Below are 22,251 nucleotides of genomic sequence, written 5' to 3'. Positions count from 1 at the left end.
TGTTCTTATTCCAGTTCTGCCACTAAGTTACCCAACTACTCTAAGCCTCAATTTCCTCACGGATAAAAAGAGCTGCTATAGGGACTTCCCTGGTGGCACAGTGGTTGGGAGTCCGCCTGCCGTTGCAGGGGACACAGGTTCGTGCCTCGGTCCGGGAAGATCCCACATGCCGCGGAGCGGCTGGGCCCATGAGCCATGGTCGCTGGGCCTGCGCGTCCGGAGCCTGTGCTCCGCAACGGGAGAGGCCACAACAGTGAGAGGCCTGCGTACCGCAAAAAAAAAAAAAAAAAAAAAAAAAAGAGCTGCTATAACATCTTATATACTTTCTAGATGAGGAGCTTCCTTCTGGGAATAAAAACAATGTTAAAACTCCATTCAAATTCATGAGTAATAGTATTAGTAATAAGTGCTCTCTGGATCATCCATGTCCCTGCTACTCAGAGAAAACTTAAAAGCTAATTATTACAAATTTGATCAAGTATACATATGTAAAAGTCATATCAGTTCCTTGGTCTGTACTTAATATTGTTATACATTCAGACCTCTAAGCATTTCAAAGAAGAGTAGTGTCTTCAGATTTCCCCCAAAATGGTAATCAAATGCTAGAACAACAACAGACCTTGAAAAAAATGTATAGAGCGTAGGATGCCTCAATTAGACATGCATACTTATCATAAAGCTACTAAAAAATCATGAAGTGTATTTAAACATGCAGATGGAGAGGTTAAGTATAAAGGACCTCTAGCTAATCTAAGTAATATCAGAAAACTAAGATTTTCATTTACAAATGGAGAGAAGGGGCTTCCCTGGTGGCAGAGTGGTTAAGAATCCGCCTGCCAATGCAGGGGACACAGGTTCGAGCCCTGGTCAGGGAAGATCCCACATGCCGCAGAGCAACTAAGTCTGTGCGCCACAACTACTAAGCCTGCACTCTAGAGCCCGCGAGTCACAACTCCTGAAGCCCGGATGCCTAGAGCCTGTGCTCTGCAACAAGAGAAGCCACCGCAATGAGAAGCCCATGCACCGCAACGAAGGTAGCCCCAGCTCACCGCAACTAGAGGAAGCCTGTGCGCAGCAACAAAGACCCAACACAGCCAAAAATAAATAAATAAAATAAATTTAAAAATAAATAAAATAAAATAAAAATGGAGAGAAGAAAGTTATCTCAATGCCAGCTGCAATGTTAATGATACTTATAAATGCATAAATAATAAAATGGCTGAAGACAGGCCCAGAAACCAATTAGAAAGCAAAATGATTTCAAGACGGTAAAATTTCCCCATGGTTTTATTGGAAAATATCAGTTACCAGGAAACTTTCAGATTCCTATGTGGCAGGGTATAATCCTCTTCTCCTAAGAGGGTTATATAATAGACATAAGACATGGCCAAGTAAGGTCATGTCAACAAACATTTCCTGAATGTCTACTAGTTATTTAGCAGTGTGTTAGTCATTGTGGAGTATGGGAAAGGAGAAGATTCGGTTTCTGTCCTTAGGAACTTCACCATCTAGTAACAAGATAAGATTTACACATAAGACACAAAATAAGGAAATACGTAAAGAATGAAATTCTCTCTCAATTTTTTTTTTTTTTTTTGGCTGCACCACGCAGCATGCAGAATCTTAATTCCCCAACCAGGGATCAAACCCATGCCCCCTTTAGTGGAAGTGCAGAGTCCTAACCACTGGACCGGCAGGGAATTCCCCTCTCTGTTTTTATTTCCTCGGTTAGCTTGGTAAGTTGATACACACCTTAATTTGTCTCCTCACCGGTCAGACTTATGTCAGTGAGCAAGACACAGAATTACATTTTAACAACAGCAATCACTTACTGAAAATGTACTACAAGCCAGGTACTTCACCCATATATTCTTTCATTTAATCACTGTAACAACCTCGTGGAATAGGTATTATGAGCTCCATTTTACAGATGAGAAAACTGAGCGAACATGAAGTTAGAGCTCAGAGTCAAACGCAGCTCTATCTGGATCCAAAGACTGTATCTCAATATCATACTATTTCCTCCTTTTAAGCAGTAGTACATATTCATCCTATAGGATAGCATTATGTTATTTTGGATAAACTTATAAAGCAATGGGATTTAATCATATTTGAGTGAGAAGCAAAACTATTTCCAAAGAAATCAACATCATCAATATTAAGTGAAAGCCTCATTTGTAACTCAACCACTCAGTATTTCATGTTTGTCATATCATCACTTCCACAGAGCTGATTAATTTTTGACAGTACCAAAAGTTTTCAGGATTTAAGTTTGATTTATGATTCAGTTTACCATCCTGAAACAAAATGGAGGACTGATAAAATTTTTACAAATGGGAGTACTATCTGCAGTGTTTAAATTAGATTTGCAGTGAAATGTGATACCCCGTCCAAAGTTGGGCTTCTTCAAAGCAAGCGAAGCAAAGCTATGGTCCTAGGCTTCAACAATTTAGGGTGCTCACTTTACCTTTATCTGGGAGATTTCACAGCTGTGGAGAAATCCCATACATTTGAACTAGATGAGTTAAGCTGCATCCTACAAGATAGATTCAAGGTTGCAATGTCTCTTTTCATAGTGTTGGCAGCAGCAGCAGTGTGCTCAAGGTTTATGAAAGACTGCATTCATCTGCTCTCCACAGGTGCATAAAACCTCACCTCTGCTATGTTTCAAAGGCAGTAAAGAACTTCCAGTGGACATCCCCAAGTAACAATTCCAGTGCTTAAATCAGCATTTTTACTCATGTTCTTTGAAAACACAGACTTATCTTTTTCTATCATTATTATTATTAATATTTTGATGTGGTTGGAACCTGAAACGGCTTAAAAACTATAAAACTCAGCTCCATGCAGTATAGCCCACTTCAAAGTTTACTACCTCCTCTGTAATTTGATTTGGGGCAACAATGAAGACCTACTAGGCTAGGGAGCTTTAATAGTCGTTTCTCAAGGACCTGCATTAGGGCTAAATTTTCAAGGGCAATAGCTTGACATCATGTGGCACCATATGAATGTAATTCTCAAGGTCATGAGAGGGTCTTTGGGGAAAGACATAGGTTATTGCAAAATTATCACAGTGTAGAAAGTTCCTAATTGTATATCTGGAGGCAATTCATATGATTGGCTTGTATTTTATTTACCAAATATTGCTTGAGCATCTTAAGTTCCACTTCAATGACAATTAAGAAATTCCATTCTATTTGATCCTGTGGCACAGAATGTGTGTGTTCCAGGACACCACCCACAATTTTCATTGCTCCTTCAGACTATACTACAAAGCTACAGTAATCCAAACAGCATACTGGCATGAAAACAGACGTAAAGATGAATGGAACAAAATAGAGAACCCAGAAATAAACCCACACACCTGTGGTTAACTAATCTATGACAAAGGGGGCGGGAACATACAATAGAGAAAAGACCATCTCTTCAATAAGTGGTGCTGGGAAAACTAGACACATGGAGAACAAAGAGACTAGAACATTCCCTCATACCATACATAAAAATAAACTCAAGATGGTTTAAAGACCTAAACATAAGACCTGAAACCATAAAACTCCCAGAAAAAAACACAGTTTAACATAAATTGTAACAATATTTTCTGGGATCAGTCTCCTAAGGCCAAAGGGGAAAAAACCCCACAAAAACCAAAAACCAACGGACCTAATTAAACTTAAAGTATTTGTAAATGATGAGACCAACACGGGATTAATATCCAAAATGTACAAACAGTCCATACAAGTCAATATCAAAAAAACCCAAACAACCCAATCAGAAAATGGGCAGAATACCTGAAAAGACATTTTTCCAAAGAAGACATACAGATGGCTAACAGGCACATGAAAAGATGCTCAACACCGCTAATTATAAGAGAAATGCACAAATTGAAACCACAATGAGGTATCACTTCCCACTTGTCGGATTGGCTATCATCAAAACATTTACAAATAAGTGGTGGAGAAGGTGTGGAGAAAAGGGAACCCTTCTCCTTTACTGTTGGTGCAAATGTAAATTGGTGCAGCCACTATGGAAACAGCATGGACGTTCCTTAAAAAACTAAAAATAGAAGTACCATACAACCCATCAATTCCACTCCTGGATATATATCTTGAAAAAATGAAAATGCTAATTCAAAAGATACATGCAACCCAATGTTCATACCAGCACTATTTACAATAACCAAGACATGGAAGCAACTCATGTGCCCATCAATAGATGACTGGATTAAGAAGATGTAGTACATATATGCAATGGAATACTACTCAGCCATAAAAATAAGAATGAAATATAGTCATTTGCAGCAATGTGGGTAGACCTAGAGAACATTATATTTAGTGAAATAAGTCAGAGAAAGACAAATACTGTATGATATCACTTACATGTGGAATCTAAAAATGATACAAATGAATATATATACAGAACAGACACAGACTCAAAGATATAGAAAACAAACTTATGGTTACCAAAGGGGAGAGGAAAGGAGGGAGGGACAAATTAGGAGTATGGGCTTAACAGATACAAACTACTATGTATAAAATAGATAAACAATAAGGATATACTGTATAGGACAGGGAATTATACCCATCATCTCGTAGTAACCTATAATGGAGTATAACCTGTAAAAATACTGAATCACTGTGCTGTACACCTGAAAAGAACACAATATTGTAAATTGACTATACTTCAATAAAATTAAAAAAAAAGAAATTCCATTCTTTTGGATCCTGTGGCACAGAACATGTGCATTCCAGCACACCACTCACCATTTGCATTGTTTCTCTGAGTCTAGGAAGAGAAATGAACAACTTAGCATTTTCTCTTCTGTGCCACTGCCACTTTCTCAAATGGATGTAAGCTGTTGGCTCCCTGTTGTTTCCCCAGGTGGCTGCAGAGCAGGCAAAGAGGGGCCAGAGAAGAGGAGCCGAAAGACTGTCTGTAAGATTTTTCCTGGCTTCTTGTTCCCACCCTTGCCCCTTGTTGAGAGAAAGAACAGCTTTTTGGAAGGACAGATGGTCTATATATCCATTAGCATCTAGAGATGAAATGATTTAAGGAAGAAGGGAAGTCAGGAAGGGAAGAAAACATGTATTATAAACAAAGGCCAAAATAAGATTAGAAAAATAGTAAAAGGAAAAAGAAATCAGTATCTGCAACTGGGTCTTGATTTATTAAAGTCTTTTGAAGTTAATATATTTCAACAAATGTAAACGTCAACCTTATTCTCTTTCACAAAATTATGTTTCAGGAGACTCTGTCTATCCCTCAGAGTAAACCCTGCCCTTTTACAAGTATTTCAGAATGATAATTTTATTCATAGGCTTTTTCTAGCTTCTGAACTGTACGATTCAAGTAATGCATAGTAATCTCAAGCCACTGAGCTGAATATATCTGTTTTTCAATCTGACAGTATTTGGCTTTTGAGATCTGAACCATGTCACTGCTGCTACTACCAGGAGTTTCAGAAAAACTGTCTGTTTTGCCAGCAGGAGAAAAAATGATTACAGGCAAGTTCTCTACTGCAAACTACCCAGTGAGCATAACATACATTTCACAGTTTGAATATGAAATCTGTTTCTACAATTGGCAATGGACATCAGAGAGCCCCAGGTCAAACTGCCTGGAGCCTGAATTTTCTTGATCTTTAAATATAAGATGCATCTTCACTGTCAACCCTAATATGATTGTCTTTTGGCTAAGGAAGAAGGCCTACAATTTGGAATGAAGGCAACATGGTTCAGTGCCCTGAGCAAGGACCAAAACAATCCATTAGCATCTGGGACCATGAGGTTATAGATTACCAAACTAAGCTGCTTGACTCTTCTGCTTCAAATCCAAGGATTCTTTCCATTTAAAATGGTTTTTAAGGGACTTCCCTCGTGGCGCAGTGGTTAAGAATCTGCCTGCCAATGCAGGGGACACAGGTTCGATCCCTGGTCTGGGAAGATCCCACACGCTGCCGAGCAACTAAGCCCATGTGCCACAACTACTGAGCCTGCACTCTACAGCCCGTGAGCTACAACTACTGAGCTCGCATGCCCCAACTACTAAGCCCACGGGCCGCAACTACTGAAGACTGCGTGGCTAGAGCCCATGCTCCACAAACGAGAAGCCACCGCAATGAGAAGCCCGCACAACACTACAAAGAGTAGCCCCTGCTTGCCGCAACTAGAGAAAGCCTGTGCGCAGCAATGAAGTGCAGCCAAAATAATATAATAAATTAATTAATTAATAAAAAATTAAGATAAACAGGCAGAGGAGAGTCAGTGCCTTGGGGTTGAAAACAGAGCAGGCAGCTGTGTATAGTCATAATTTCAATCTAGTACAGTAATATAGGATTATCTCATTTAATTAAGAAAGTTCATGCTGGAGAGCAAACCAAGTGACTAAAAGACATGAGTACCAATCACACAGACCAGAAAAGGATTAACTTTCCAGTCTGATGGTAAAAATTAGGAAGATAACAAGACTGATGTATGAACTTAATACAGGCTAATAAAAATCAGGGTATATTTGACTAAGGGTGTTGGAGAAAAATATTTTAAATCTGGAACAAAGGGATTCAAGGTTTGATAAGTTTGGGTTTCATTCCATACAAGGTAATATATTTAAATGACTAAGAATACAGGCTTTAGAATCAGCAAGGCCTGGGTCTGAATTTCAGCTTGAACCCACACTTGCTGCTGTGACTTACTTCCTCTAAGGCTTCAAAATCTTCCCACTAAAAAACGGAGATAATATTCACAACCTCAAAGTGCTGTAAGGATTAAATGGGATAATGTATGTAAAGAAATTAGTACAGAGTTTGGCGCATAGTTAGAATTCCAATAAATGTAGCAATTAATATTCTTATCACCATGATATCACTTCTCAGGAAAGTGCCTCAACTGATTATTCTGTTCTCAGTAGGTATTAATTAAATTCAACATACTAGGTCTCACTTTTCTTTTCATAATTGCTTTTGGCCAGTCTCCGTTTACAGAATATTACTTTCATATTTGAAGAGCAGAAAAAGTGAATGCAACAAATTTTATTTATTATTCACAACAGAATAATTTCAAGATTAAACTACTTAGAGGTGGCTGAAGCAGAACAACTTAAGTCCTGTAATCTGGCCATATATTACTAGACAGAAAACTTCCATAAAGGAGGTGCTCAATAAATATGTAGCCAGTGAACAGAGACAGAACACCAGGAAATTAATTCACAGCACTCTGTCCTACTGTTGAGAGGATTTCCTATCTGAGGCAAGGATTACCTCTCCATTTCTCCCTTAATACCTACTTCCATGATATAGATTTCTGTAAGAATACGCTCGAGAATGTCTTTTTTTTTTTTTTTTTTTTGGCCTCACCTGAGGCTTGTGGGATCTCAGCTTCCCAACCAGGGATTGAACCCGGGCCACAGCAGTGAAAGCCCGGAATCCTAACCACTAGGCCACCAGGGAACTCCCGAGAATGTCATTAAATATGGCTAATCAGTAACATATTTGAGTGCTTACTAACTTGCCAGGTGCTGTCCTAGGAACTCACCTGATGTAATCCTCACAATGTTATATAACAGGTATTATTATTGTTGTTGTTTTATTTTATAGACATGGACACAAAAGCAGAGAGAAGTTAAATAACTTGCTCACACAGTTAATCTGGGGAGAAACTTCTCTCTGGTCTCAATCAAAACAGTTGATTTGTTTTCTTATCTTAAAGGCACCAACAATCATGTTTCCTTTTTTATCCTGGTTACTAAAAGCTTAGAGTCAAGTTTGTGGCCCCCCTCTAATAAAAACAGGAATTTATGACATATTTTTCATAATAACCTTATTCCTGGCTTTCTCTCAACCTTCTTCCACCTCTTTTTTTTTTTTTAAGATTTATTTATTATTTATTTATTTATTTTATTTATCTTTGGCTGCATCGGGTCTTAGTTCTGGCACGCGGGACCTTCGTTGAGGCATGTGGGAGCTTTTGTTGTGACGCCCGGGCTCTTTGTTCCTGTGCACCAGATTCTCTCTAGTTGTGACACACAGGCTCCAGGGTGCGTGGGCTCTGTAGTTTGCGGCACGCAGCCTCTCTAGTTGAGTCGCGCTAGCTCAGTAGTTGTGGCACATGGGCTTAGTTGCCCTGTGGCATGTGGGATCTTAGTTACCTGAACAGGGATTGAACCCACGTCCCTTGCATTGTAAGGTGGATTCTTTACCACTGGACCACCAGGGAAGTCCCAACCTTCTTCCATCTTTTAACTTTCATTTCTCAGCAAGTTTTATTTTACTTTTGTCTCACTGAATATATTCTTTAAGCCTTTCTTAAATCATTTTTGAACAAAGCAGGATATAAAAAATAGTGTTGGACATCTAGGTTTTTTCAATTTTTGGTTATAATAAATATCACCACTGGGATAAACTTTTTCTGTATTTATTTTTTCATCATTATTTTGGGGTTGATCTCTAGAAATGAATTATGAAATAAAAATCTATAGGCTCTGACAATATTTTATTATGAAGTATTTGATATATACAAAATAATATATATAATAGACAAGTCATGAAGCATAATAAAAAAAACACTCATGAACCTACCACTAATCTGAGAGAGGAAGCATTAGAACGAACAGTTGAAGCTCATCCCTCTGCCTCCCCTAAGAGGTAACCACCACTGGACTTCTTTCTTTATTGTCTTGTTATTTTTGTTTAGTTTAAAACACGTTTGTGTCCCTAAACAATATTATTTATTTCTTCTTGCTTTTGAACTTTTTTTTTTTTTTTTTGCGGGACGCGGGCCTCTCACTGTTGTGGCCTCTCCCGTTGCGGAACACAGGCTCCGGACGCGCAGGCTCAGCGGCCATGGCTCACGGGCCCAGCCGCTCCGCGGCAAGTGGGATCCTCCCAGACCGGGGCACGAACCCGTGTCCCCTGCATCGGCAGGCGGACTCTCAACCACTGCGCCACCAGGGAAGCCCATTGCTTTTGAACTTTATAAAATGGTATCATGCTGGATGTACTCTTCTGAGATTTGCTTTTTTCAATCAACATAGTTCTAGAATTCATCCATGTTGCTACATTTAAGCATGCTTCTTTCATTTTTACTCTACTATAGATTTCTAGTATTTGAAAATACCACTATTTATCAGTTTTCCTATAGATGGACATCTGAGTTATTGTCAGTCTTTTGCTATTAGGAACAATGCTATTATGAATATTCTTATACCAGTGTCCTGGTGAAACAGTAACAAGAGTTCCAAGTCTAGGGTATATATCTAGAAGTGGAACTGCTGGCTTATCAAGGTAATATCTAATTATTTTCCGAAAGACTCACACCAATACTTTTATCAGCCATGTATAAGAGCTCCCATTGCTTCACACCTTCACCAGTACTTGGTATTGTCGGACTTTTAATTTTTTGCCAATCTAGTGTGTGTAAAAATGGTAGGTATAGGGCTTCCCTGGTGGCGCAGTGGTTAAGAATCCGTCTGCTAGTGCAGGGGACATGGGTTCAAGCCCGCGAGCCACAACTACTGAAGCCCACACGCCTAGAGTCCGTGCTCTGCAACAAGAGAAGCCACCGCAATGAGAAGCCCGCGCCTGCAATGAAGAGTAGCCCCCACTTGCCACAACTAGAGAAAGCCCACGCAGCAACAAAGACCCAACACAGCCAAAAATAAATAAATAAATAAATGTATTAAAATAAAAAAAAAAAGAATAACTTGGAGATATCTTCAAGCTATGTTTCAAAAAAAACCGGTAGGTATAAACTCTTTAATGGTTTTGACATATATTGCCTAATTAATCTCCAGAAAGATGTATCAATTTATAATCTTAATAGTATATTAGAACACCCTTGACAACATCAAGTATAATTTTTAAAAATCTTTGCTAGAGTAAAAATGGTAACCCATTTTAATTAGTATTTCTTTGATTACTAGTGAGGCTGACCGTTTTTCAAACATGTGTACTGCTCATTTCTATTTCTTCCGCTGAATTTTTTATGTTCCTTGCCTATTCACTTACAGAAGTGCTGATATCTGTCTCATTAATTTATAAGATTAAAAATATTTACCCTTAATTAATACAGTATAAATTTTTTTACCCAGTTTGCCCATCTTTTAATTTTAAGTCCGTTTTATGTACACAAGTTTTAAATCTTTATTGTGGTGAAACGCATGGATCTTTCTCTCTGCAACTTGTTTCACTGGTTTATATCTAGCAACTCTTTCCTTGTTAGATAAGAGGCTAATTAAGTATTGACTTATCATTTCTTCATTTAAAAAAAGGAAACATAACCTAAAATATTAAAACATATTCCTCAGTGTCAATCAATGAAAATGATTAAATCCTCAGAACAAAAGCTAAGTTTGTTTTAAAAAGTCCTCCAGATACTGAGTGAAGTAAGTCAGACAGAGAAAGACAAATATCATATGATATTGCTTATATGTGGAATCTAAAGAAATGGTACAAATGAACTTATTTACAAAACAGAAATAGAGTCACAGATGTAGAAAACAAACCAATGGTTAACAAGGGGGAAGGGGGGGAAAAGATAAATTCGGAGATTGGGATTGGCATATACATACTACTATATATAAAATAGATAACTAATAAGAACTTACTGTATAGCACAGGGAACTCTACTCAATATTCTCTGATGACCTATATGGGAAAATAATCTAAAAAGGATTGGATATATGTATATGTATAACTAATTCACTTTGCTGTACAGCAGAAATTAACACAACATTGTAAATCAACTATACTCCAATAAAAATTAATTAAAAAAATAAAACCAACTGGAAATCTTAAAAAAACCCCAATAAATAAATAAATTAAATTAAATTAAATAAAAAATAAAATCCTCCAGTCTGCTGACTTTTTTTTAAACTAGTCTTAATGTTTGGGAATTTAGACTAAAATGGGGTCATTTAAGCCTAACTTAACCAGATTCTCCTTATTGAGGGAATAAGCTCAAGGAAATTCACTCCAGTTAACTTCCTTTTTTTGTTTAAATGTATATAATCAGCTACGGAGTGATGGAGAAAGCAAGAAAAAAATAGTTCAGTTCCAAAGAAAAGAAGGCCTGAAAGGACTTAGGTAGAAAAATTCCTCAGGTTGTTAAAGAATAATCCATTCTCTATCATTCATAATAGCAAATACTTATATAGCACTTATTATGTGCCAGATCCTGTTCTAAGTGCTTTCTATACACTATTTCACACAGCATTTTGAATTATACAAAATTTGTGTGCTTATTTTTTCCTAAGATATGACCTTGATCAATATGAACAAGCCCCAAATTCTGGCAAAGTTAACAGCTATTTAATATTCCAATCAATCCATGAAGTTAGTGTTTCCACATGGAATCGCTATATCACGTTAGTCTCAAACTATTTTTTTCTCTGCGATAACTCTTTCAGCAGGCAGTAGATCTTACCATATCCAATTTCTGCTTTCAACAACCATTTTATTCTAAATCACAGCAACATGAACAAAACCTTAGTCTTGGCACTATATATTCCTTTGAGATTTGAGGCCCAACGTTATTCAGAGTTCAAGGCCATTCTTCTTTTCATGAGATCACAAGAGTTTTGGAAAACAGAAAGACTATCTATTGGAAAAAAATATAAAAGCTCCAATTTTAGGAGATAAGAACCAAGGACTAATCCTGGTAGGAGAGCAAAGTGCTATTTTTTCTCATTTGAGTGTCAGTTTGTTTTCCTCTGACTTCATTATTTCTGCAGATAGCTCTCTGGGATCTACTGTCTAGCTGAAAATACAACATATTTCCATACTGCTTTTGTCCGAGCATTGCTGACAGTACGTCAGCACTCAGAAAAAAGTTGGAGGTTTAGCGTGTTCATTACTTGACACCTAATGACCACTAGAGAAGGCCTGATGTGCTGATTTTACCTATAGGTGTAGTGAACTGGAAGGCGCGAGCCAGTGTGAAAAGCTGTTAAAAAATAATGATGACAATTAAGACATACAGTTTACTCTGGGCTTGGTGTATTCATAGTTGATCACTTCCTCATCACAGTGAATGACTGAATAAAGAAAAATAAAAGCCTCAACAAAATATTAGCAAACCCAATCCAGCAATATATGAGGGATTAAATACTGTGACCAAGTGAAATATATCCCATAAATGAAAGGATAGTTTAACAAATGAAAGTCAATTAAGGTAAGACATATCAATAAAATAAAGGTCAAAAACTACATGATCAAAAAAAAAATGGGGAGAGAAGCAAACAATTCTTCTTGCTACGATTTTTCATATGAGAATACGGGTAATTTCTCCCACTTCCATAATGGGAGAAAAACTCTCTAAGTCAGCAGACAGCAATTACTGGCAAATGATCAGAATATCAAAACTTGCCTAATAGAGGCAAGGAGGATATACATTTTTAGTGGGCCCCAGTGAAAGAGCAGGGAAGGGCGCAGAGCACAGCTTCTAAAAGAATGACGGCCGTTGAGGATATGACAAAGACTGGTTAGAACCGGTTAGGTCTAAGATGGCAGAAGATTTGACTTCCAGTGGACCTTAAATTTCATTATACGCTCATTGTAATATGTTAGCATGTTAAGTGACACACCCACCAGCACCATGACAGTTCCAAGGCTGACCATAAAAGGCCAAAAAGTGGGCAGTGGCCCAATTCCTGGAAATCTCTGTCCCTTCCTCAAAAAATACACTAGAAGGAATCAATAGCAGAATAACTGAGGCAGAAGAACGGATAAGTGACCTGGAAGACAGCATGGTGGAATTCACTGCCATGGAACAGAATAAAGAAAAAAGAATGAAAAGAAATAAAGACAGCCTAAGAGACCTCTGGGACAACATTAAATGCAACAACATTCGCATTACAGGCGTCCCAGAAGGAGGAGAAAGAGAAAGGACCCGAGAAAATATCTGAAGAGATTAGAGTCAGAAACTTCCCTAACATGGGAAAGGATGTAGCCAACCAAGTCCAGGAAGTACAGAGAGTCCCATATAGGATAAACCCAAGAAGAAACACGCCGAGACACACAGTAATCAAACTGGCAAAAATTAAAGACGAAGAAATATTACTAAAAGCAGCAAGGGAAAAATGACAAATAACATACAAGGGAACTCCCATAAGGTTAACAGCTGATTTCTCAGCAGAAACTCTACAAGCCAGAAGGGAGTGGCATGATATACTTAAAGTGATGAAAGGGAAGAACCTACAACCAAGATTACTCTACCCAGCAAGGATCTCATTCAGACTTGATGGAGAAATTAAAACCTTTACAGACAAGCAAAAGCTGACAGAGTTCACCACCAGCAAACCAGCTTTACAACAAATGCTAAAGGATCTTCTCTAGTCAAGAAACACATGAGAAGGAAAAGACCTACAATAACAAACCCAAAACAATTAAGAAAATGGTCATAGGAACATACATATCGATAATTACCTTAAATGTAAATGAATTGAATGCTCCCACCAAAAGACACAGACTGGCTGAATGGATACAAAAACAAGACCCATATATATGCTGTCTACAAGAGACCCACTTCAGACCTAGGGACACATACCAACTGAAAGTGAGGGGATGGAAAAAGATATTCCATGAAAATGGAAATCAAAAGAAAGCTGGAGCAGCAATACTCATATCAGATAAAATAGACTTTAAAATAAAGAATGTTACAAGAGACAAGGAAGGACACTACATAATGATCAAGGGATCAATCCAAGAAGAAGATATAACATGGTAAATATTTATGCACCCAACATAGGAGCACCTCAATACATAAGACAAATACTAACAGCCACAAAAGGGGAAATCAACAGTAACACATTCATAGTAGGGAACTTTAACACCCCACTTTCACCAATGGACAGATCATCCAAAATGAAAATAAATAAGGAAACACAAGCTTTAAAGGATACATTAAAAAAGATGGACTTAATTGATATTTATAGGACATTCCGTCCAAAAACAACAGAATACACATTTTTCTCAAGTGCTCATGGAACATTCTCCAGGATAGATCATATCTTGGGTCACAAATCAAGCCTTTGTAAATTTAAGAAAATTGAAATTGTATCAAGTATCTTCTCTGACCACAATGCTATGAGACTAGATATCAATTACAGGAAAAGGTCTGTAAAAAATGCAAACACATGGAGGCTAAACAATACACTACTTAATAACGAAGTGATCACTGAACAAATCAAAGAGGAAGTCAAAAAATACCTAGAAAGAAATGACAATGCAGACACGACGACCCAAAACCTATGGGATGCAGCAAAATCAGTTCTAAGAGGGAAGTTTATAGCAATACAATCCTACCTTAAGAAACAGAAAACATCTCGAATAAACAACCTAACCTTGCACCTAAAGCAATTAGAGAAAGAAGAACAAAAAAAACCCCCAAGGTTAGCAGAAGGAAAGAAATCATAAAGATCAGATCAGAAATAAATGAAAAAGAAATGAAGGAAATGATAGCAAAGATCAATAAAACTAAAAGCTGGTTCCTTGAGAAGATAAACAAAATTGATAAACCATTAGCCAGATTCATCAAGAAAAAAAGGGAGAAGACTCAAATCAATAGAATTAGAAATGAAAAAGGAGAAGTAACAACTGACACTGCAGAAATACAAAAGATCATGAGAGATTACTACAAGCAACTCTATGGCAATAAAATGGACAACCTGGAAGAAATGGACAAATTCTTAGCAATGCACAACCTGCCAAGACTGAATCAGGAAGAAATAGAAAATATGAACAGACCAATCACAAGCACTGAAATTGAAACTGTGATTAAAAATCTTCTAACAAACAAAAGCCCAGGACCAGATGGCTTCACAGGCAAATTCTATCAAACATTTTGAGAAGAGCTAACACCTATCCTTCTCAAACTCTTCTAGAATATAGCAGAGGGAGGAACACTCCCAAACTCATTCTACGAGGCCACCATCACCCTGATACCAAAACCAGACAAGGATGTCACAAAGAAAGAAAACTACAGGCCAATATCACTGATGAACATAGATGCAAAAATCCTCAACAAAATACTAGCAAACAGAAGCCAACAACACATTAAGAGGATCATACACCATGATCAAGTGGGGTTTATTCCAGGAATGCAAGGATTCTTCAATATACTCAAATCAATCAATGTGATACACCATATTAACAGATTGAAGGAGAAAAACCATATGGTCATCTCAATAGATGCAGAGAAAGCTTTTGACAAAATTCAACACTCACTTATCATAAAAACCCTCCAGAAAGTAGGCATAGAGGGAACTTTCTCAACATAATAAAGGCCATATATGACAAACCCACAGCCAACATTGTCCTCAATCGTGAAAAACTGAAAGCATTTCCTCTAAGATCAGGAACAACACAAGGTTGCCCATTCTCACCACTCTTATTCAACGTAGTTTTGGAAGTTTTAGCCACAGCAATCAGAGAAGAAAAGGAAATAAAAGGAATCCAAATAGGAGAAGAAGAAGTAAACTTGGCACTGTTTGCAGATGACATGATAGTACACATAGAGAATCCTAAAGATGCTACCAGAAAACTACTAGAGCTAATCAATGAATCTGGTAAAGTAGCAGGATACAAAATTAATGCACATTCCTATACACTAATGATGAAAAATCTGAAAGTGAAATTAAGAAAACACTCCCAGGGCTACCCTGGTGGCGCAGTGGTTGAGAGTCCGCCTGCCGATGCAGGGGACATGGGTTCGTGTCCCGGTCTAGGAAGATCCCACATGCCGCGGAGCAGCTAGGCCCATGAGTCATGGCCGCTGAGCCTGCGCATCCGGAGCCTGTGCTCCACAACGGGAGAGGCCACAGTGAGAGGCCTGCGTACCGCAAAAAAAAAAAAAAGAAAAGAAAAAAGAAAACACTCCCATTTACCATTGCAACAAAAAGAATAAAATATCTAGGAATAAACCTACCTAAGGAGACAAAAGACCTGTATGCAGAAAATTATAAGACACTGATGAAAGAAATTAAAGGTGATACAAATAGATGGAGAGATATACCGTGTTCTTGGATTGGAAGAATCAACATTGTGAAAATGACTCTACCACCCAAAGCAATCTACAGACTCAATGCAATCCCTATCAAACTACCACTGGCATTTTTCACAGAACTAGAACAAAAAATTTCACAATTTGTATGGAAACACAAAAGACCCCGAATAGCCAAAGCAATCTTGAGAACGAAAAACAGAGCTGGAGGAATCAGGCTCCCTGACTTCAGACTATACTACGAAGCTACAGTAATCAAGACAGTATGGTACTGGCACAAAAACAGAAATATAGATCAATGGAACAGGATAGCAAGCCCAGAGATAAACACACGTACATATGGTCACCTTATCTCTGATAAAGGAGGCAGCAATGCACAGTGGAGAAAGGACAGCCTCTTCAATAAGTGATGCTGGGAAAACTGGACAGCTACACGTAAAAGTATGAGATTAGAACACTCCCTAACACCATACATAAAAATAAGCTCAAAATGGATTAAAGACCTAAATGTAAGGCCAGAAACTATCAAACTCTTACAGGAAAACATAGGCAGAACACTCTATGACATAAATCACAGCAAGATCCTTTTTGACCCACCTCCTAGAGAAATGGAAATAAAAACAAAAATAAACAAATGGGACCTAATGAAACTTCAAAGCTTTTGCACAGCAAAGGAAACCATAAAAAAGACAACCCTCAGAATGGGAGAAAATATTTGCAAATGAAGCAACTGACAAAGGATTAATCTCCAAAATTTACAAGCAGTTCAATAACAAAAAAACTAACAACCCAATCCAAAAATGGGCAGAAGACCTAAATAGACATTTCTCCAAAGATGATATACAGATTGCCAACAAACACATGAAAGAATGCTCAACATCATTAATCATCAGAGAAGTGCAAATCAAAACTAGCACGAGATATCATCTCACACTGGTCAGAATGACCATCATCAAAAAATCTACAAACAATAAATGCTGGAGAGGGTGTGAAGAAAAGGGAACACTCTTGCACTGCTGGTGGGAATGTGAATTGGTAAAGCCACTATGGAGAACAGTATGGAGGTTCCTTAAAAAACTAAAAATAGAACTACCATATGATCCAGCAATCCCACTACTGGGCATATACCCTGAGAGACCATAATTCAAAAAGAGTCATGTACCACAATGTTCATTGCAGCTCTATTTACAATAGCTAGGACATGGAAGCAACCTAAGTGTCCATTGACAGATGAATGGAAAAAGAAGATGTGGCACATATATACAATGGAATATTACTCAGCCATAAAAAGAAACGAAATTGAGTTATTTGTAGAGGTGGATGGACCTAGAGACTGTCATACAGAGTGAAATGTAAGTCAGAAAGAGACAAACAAATACTGTAGGCTAACACATATATATGGAATCTAAAAAAAAAAATGGTTCTGAAGAACCTAGGGGCGGGACAGGAATAAAGACGCAGACATAGAGAATGGATTTGAGGACATAGGGAGGGGGAAGGGTAAGCTGGGACGAAGTGAGAGAGTGGCATGGACATATATACACTACCAAATGTAAAACAGATAGCTAGTGGGAAGCAGCTGCATAGCACAGGGAGATCAGCTCAGTGCTTTCTGACTACCTAGAGTGGTGGGATAGGGAGGATGGGAGGGAGACTCAAGAGGGAGGAGGTATGGTGATATATGTATATGTATAGCCGATTCATTTTGTTATAAAGCAGAAACTAACACACCATTGTAAAGCAATTATACTCCAATAAAGATGTAAAAAAAAAGGAGTCTAAAATGTAATATATATTTGTATGTATATATGTATAACTGAATCACTTTTCTGTATACTTGAAAGTAACAGCATTGTAAATTAACTATATTTCAATTAAAAAAAAAAGAGCAGACTCTAGAGGCAGACTGCCTAGAATCCAATCTCAGCTCCTCCTTTATTATGTGAGAGACCCTGGGCAAGTTACTTAACTTCTTTGTGCCTTAGTTTTCTCATTTGTTAAATGTGGATAATTATAATATCAACTTCACAGTGTTGTGAAGATTACAGGAAATAATGTACATACAGCACTTAGAGTAGTGCTTGGCTTATGGTGAACGCTCAAAAGATGTTGGCTAGTATTTTTATTAGGAATATGTACTCAAATTATTGTTAAAATGCTTGGTACTGCTAGAGGTCTACACCCACAGACTGTTGTGGCTAGAAGAGTAGGCACAGATTATACATTCACAATCATCTTCTTTCATACCACTTTTCATTTTACTGTATCACATTCAACTATATTGTAAATTAAATATTCTGCTGTAAGACTAAAAAAATTTTCACTGTATTCTTAATTCCAAAGCGTTGACCTATGAACTTTTGATATGCTGGTACACAGCTCATTCATAAATTGAGAAGCATTTGTTTTCTACTAAAAAATGGTTGATAAGACTATTTGAATGACAGACTGAGGAAAAATTTCCCTCAGAGAAAGATCTGATTTTCATGATTTATTTATGAGCCCCTTTTTTCTTGTGGCCAGTTTAAAATTAACTTAGAATGTAAATTAGAGATATGTGACGACAGGAAAATCCTGGTGATTGCCAAGTATGATAAAAGGTATGACTAACATATTGACTTTGGAATTGCAACACTATCTGCAAATAAAAAAACAGTATTAATCTCTAAGAGTTTTCTGCACTTTAATGATCAATCTGAAAGGTCAGATTCAGAAGTACTAATTAATGCCTTTTAAAAATCACGCCTAGATCATGTATTTTAAGCAACAAAGTGTCACTCAACTTTTCCCTTCATTGTCCAAAAAATATGAAACAAAAAAGCACTGTTTTGTATAGTTTTTACAGAGTAATTGTCAAGGTTACATTTACAACCTCAAAGGAGCTTTATATCACCACGGACATTCTACCATGTATAGTATTTCCAGTCTGATTCTACCTATAAGCCACAAATGATAGCAAACTTGAGCTACAGGGTGTAAAGGGAATTGCAAGTTAAATGAGTTTGGTTTTGGGTGTTACATATCTTCTTCTAATGAGAAGATATATGTAACTCACCCTGAGAGCTAACTTGGTTTCATCAGGGCAAGACTTTGAACCTACCTGACAATGTGGTACAGAGAGAAGACAGAATTAGCTTTAAAAAGTATTGACATCAAGTCATGGGTGACTGATTTATAAGGAATTATTGAGGGCAATTAAATTTTTATTCTATTATTTTATATATTTCTATTTTTTAAAAAATATTTAATTAATTAATTTATTTAGGCTGTGCCGGGTCTTAGTTGAGGCATGTGGGATCTTCACTGCAGCATTCGGGATCTTTAGTTGTGGCATGTGGAATTCTTAGGTGTGGCATGCAGATTCCTTAGTTGTGGCATGCAAACTCTTAGTTGTGGCATGCATGCGGGATCTAGTTCCCCGACCAGGGATTGAACATGGGCCCCCTGCATTGGGAGCACAGAGTCTTGCCCACTGGACCACCAGGGAAGTCCCTATATTTCTATTTTTTAAAGTGATGATTATTTCCTAAAAAGTCCCTTGGTGTCCTAGGCAAAGAAAGACTAGGTTTAAAACAAGGTTATTAAGATAATAATAAAGGTTTTTTTTTAAACCTTTAAACATGTACTTGGCTCCTTAAAGTTATAAATCCCTAAAAGAGACAAGTACTCTTTAATAACCCTTTTAATGACTTTTGGAAAATTCAAGCTGAAAACATCTAAGGATGGAATAAGAAACTATAGATTTATTACTATCCACATTCTGCTTTGTAGAGGCAAAAGTGGAAGAATAAAACTAAAAGAAACCCAATGAACATATCACATATTGTTTCTTAGATTTAATTAAATCAAAGTCAACTCTCATCTTTAAGTTTACATAATAAGTGTCAGTTTCCCAGGGGAAAAAAACCCCAAAACAGGATGCTAAGATAAAAAGAAATCTGCTCTGCCAAGAGTGTTCTAGTTCCAGAAAGTGTTTGGTTTAGTGTTTGGTTGAAAGCATTCTGGTCTCATTTCTCACAATCTTTCAGCCAAGAAAAGAGCTGAAGTTTGTCTTTCAGTATGGCCCTCTGTATCGGGACAAGAAAGATTTAATTCTACTTTAGTACTTTAAAGAGACGAGTACAAAGATGTCAGCCTGATGATCTAAAGGGTAGGTGATTCTGGAATTCCTTAATATTGAGTTCCTAAATATTTAAATTAAATTAACCCTCATTTTTTTGCTCTACTCTTATTGGCAGATGGGAATAATTAGCATAGTTCTTTATGTTTCCCTGTTATCTTTCTTTCTGACTGAACAAATCTAGTTAACTTCAATATTTTTTTTCTTGAAGACTGGGAATGTAAGACAGTTACTGTTACCCTTTGAACTATATCTAATTTACCTTCAGATTATTGATACTTATTCCATCTTAAAATGTGATAATCTTGTTGGTTATGCAATAAGCATGCGAGCCCCCAAAACTAATAAAAAACATCATGCTACAGATTGGAATTCCATTAGATGATACTGTTTCAGTTTCCTTGTTGCGTATTCTGGAGTTGGTTTCTTCCTTCTTGTATAAATTAGTTTTTGCTTTTCTTTGACATAATGACAGCTCCTTTTTCTCCTCCCCCCAAATTAAAATTAATCATAATCTTTCAAAGAGTTCTGTATTACCTTTCATTTTTGACTGACATCCTACTTGCTGTAGTCCTCAAGAAATCAATGAATATATTAACTGAAATTAGACTTGGCACCTGTCTCCAAGGAACTCAGCTAAATAGCTCTTGGGAGACTTAGATGGAATTTTTAATAACTTCAAAAGGGATTTTTTTAAAAACTGTGCATTCTTTTTTTGACATTAAGCCATTACGATTTATTAAAATGCATGTATATGTGGCTCTTATATGCATGTGAAAATTTAAGTATTTAATTAAATAGTTCATAATTTTATTCCAAGTCATTATAACTCCTTTTCCCAACAGCCTTAAACACAAAGGTATTTCACTATTGACTTATCTTTTCTTATAAAACTGTGCATTCTTAAGTCACTCTTTCAAACCCATGCTTTTTTTTTTTTTTTTTTTGCGATATGCAGGCCTCTCACTGTTGTGGCCTCTCCCGCTGCAGAGCACAGGCTCCAGACGCGCAGGCTCAGCGGCCATGGCTCACGGGCCTAGCCGCCCCGCAGCATGTGGGATCTTCCCGGACCGGGGCACGAACCCGTGTCCCCTGCATCGGCAGGCGGACTCCCAACCACTGCGCCACCAGGGAAGCCCAAACCCATGCTTTTTGAGTTCCCAAATAAAGACATAAGGGTAGAATAAAACAAATATGACCAGAGATAAGAGCATTAGAACACTCTAAAAAAACCTAACAAGTTAATGATTGTTATGAAAAGAAACTAAATGGCTAGTTTAGGTAGTATCTTATCAACACAAAAGAACAGTGTATTTCTTCTCAGCCACAACATTCAACTTGAAGGGCAAAGGAATTGGAAAAACATGGTGCTGAAGAAGGGAGACTATAAATATTCAAGACTTTTTGTTTGTTTGTTTCTAAATTTCAGAACGTTTTGTTTTTCTTTAGAGCTCTAAATAAGTCAGGTACAGAAACCTCATCTCAGACTAAAAGTAATAACAATCAGATGATGAATAGAAAAGAGTTTAGTCTGAAAGAGTGAGTTGGAATCCTGGTTGTACCATTTAATAGCTCTGCAACTTTTATCTTTTCGAATTTCAGTTTCTACCTCTGTAACACCGGTATAATACCGCCAAACCCAATAGGGTTGGCGAGAACTAAAATAAAGAAGGCATGTAATATCTGTACAATGCCTGGCTCATAGCCCAATAGGGCTGGCGAGAACTAAAATAAAGAAGGCATGTAATATCTGTACAATGCCTGGCTCATAGTAGGCATTTGATAAATTTTCATGGACTTTTTCCCCTTCCCTAACCACTGTGGAAATTAAAATTGACAGATAAATAGTGTTCTCTTCACTCTCAAAGCTATTGTGGTGAGAAAAAGACAGAAATAACCAAATGGAGCTATAAGTCTCCTCGATCTAAAATTCTAAAGTAGATAAGTAAGCAGTGAAATAAAACTGGTAAGAGATAAATAGAAAGAATAATGGAACTATAAAACCCATATGAAAGCTAAGATACTGTTAATCATTCCTATTTTCCTCTTGGCTGTGATGATATTATATTTCATATTCAGTGAGGGGATAAATTACCCAAACTTCGAAAAGTAAAATTAAAAGTGTTTCACAAAAACAAAAAC

At 37.2% G+C, this 22,251-nt stretch overlaps 1 protein-coding gene across 3 annotated transcripts in view; it reads right to left on the bottom strand.

Moving 5' to 3' along the window:
• The window catches only part of MICU1 (mitochondrial calcium uptake 1), a 201,022-nt gene that overhangs the window by 50,556 nt on the left and 128,215 nt on the right, over positions 1–22,251 (bottom strand). The window lies entirely within an intron of this gene.

This window comes from Tursiops truncatus, chromosome 16 (genome assembly GCF_011762595.2).
Source record: "Tursiops truncatus isolate mTurTru1 chromosome 16, mTurTru1.mat.Y, whole genome shotgun sequence".
NCBI classification, from domain to species: domain Eukaryota; kingdom Metazoa; phylum Chordata; class Mammalia; order Artiodactyla; family Delphinidae; genus Tursiops; species Tursiops truncatus.
Note: the sequence above shows the minus strand (reverse complement) of the source record. Positions and strands in the feature narration are given on the sequence as shown.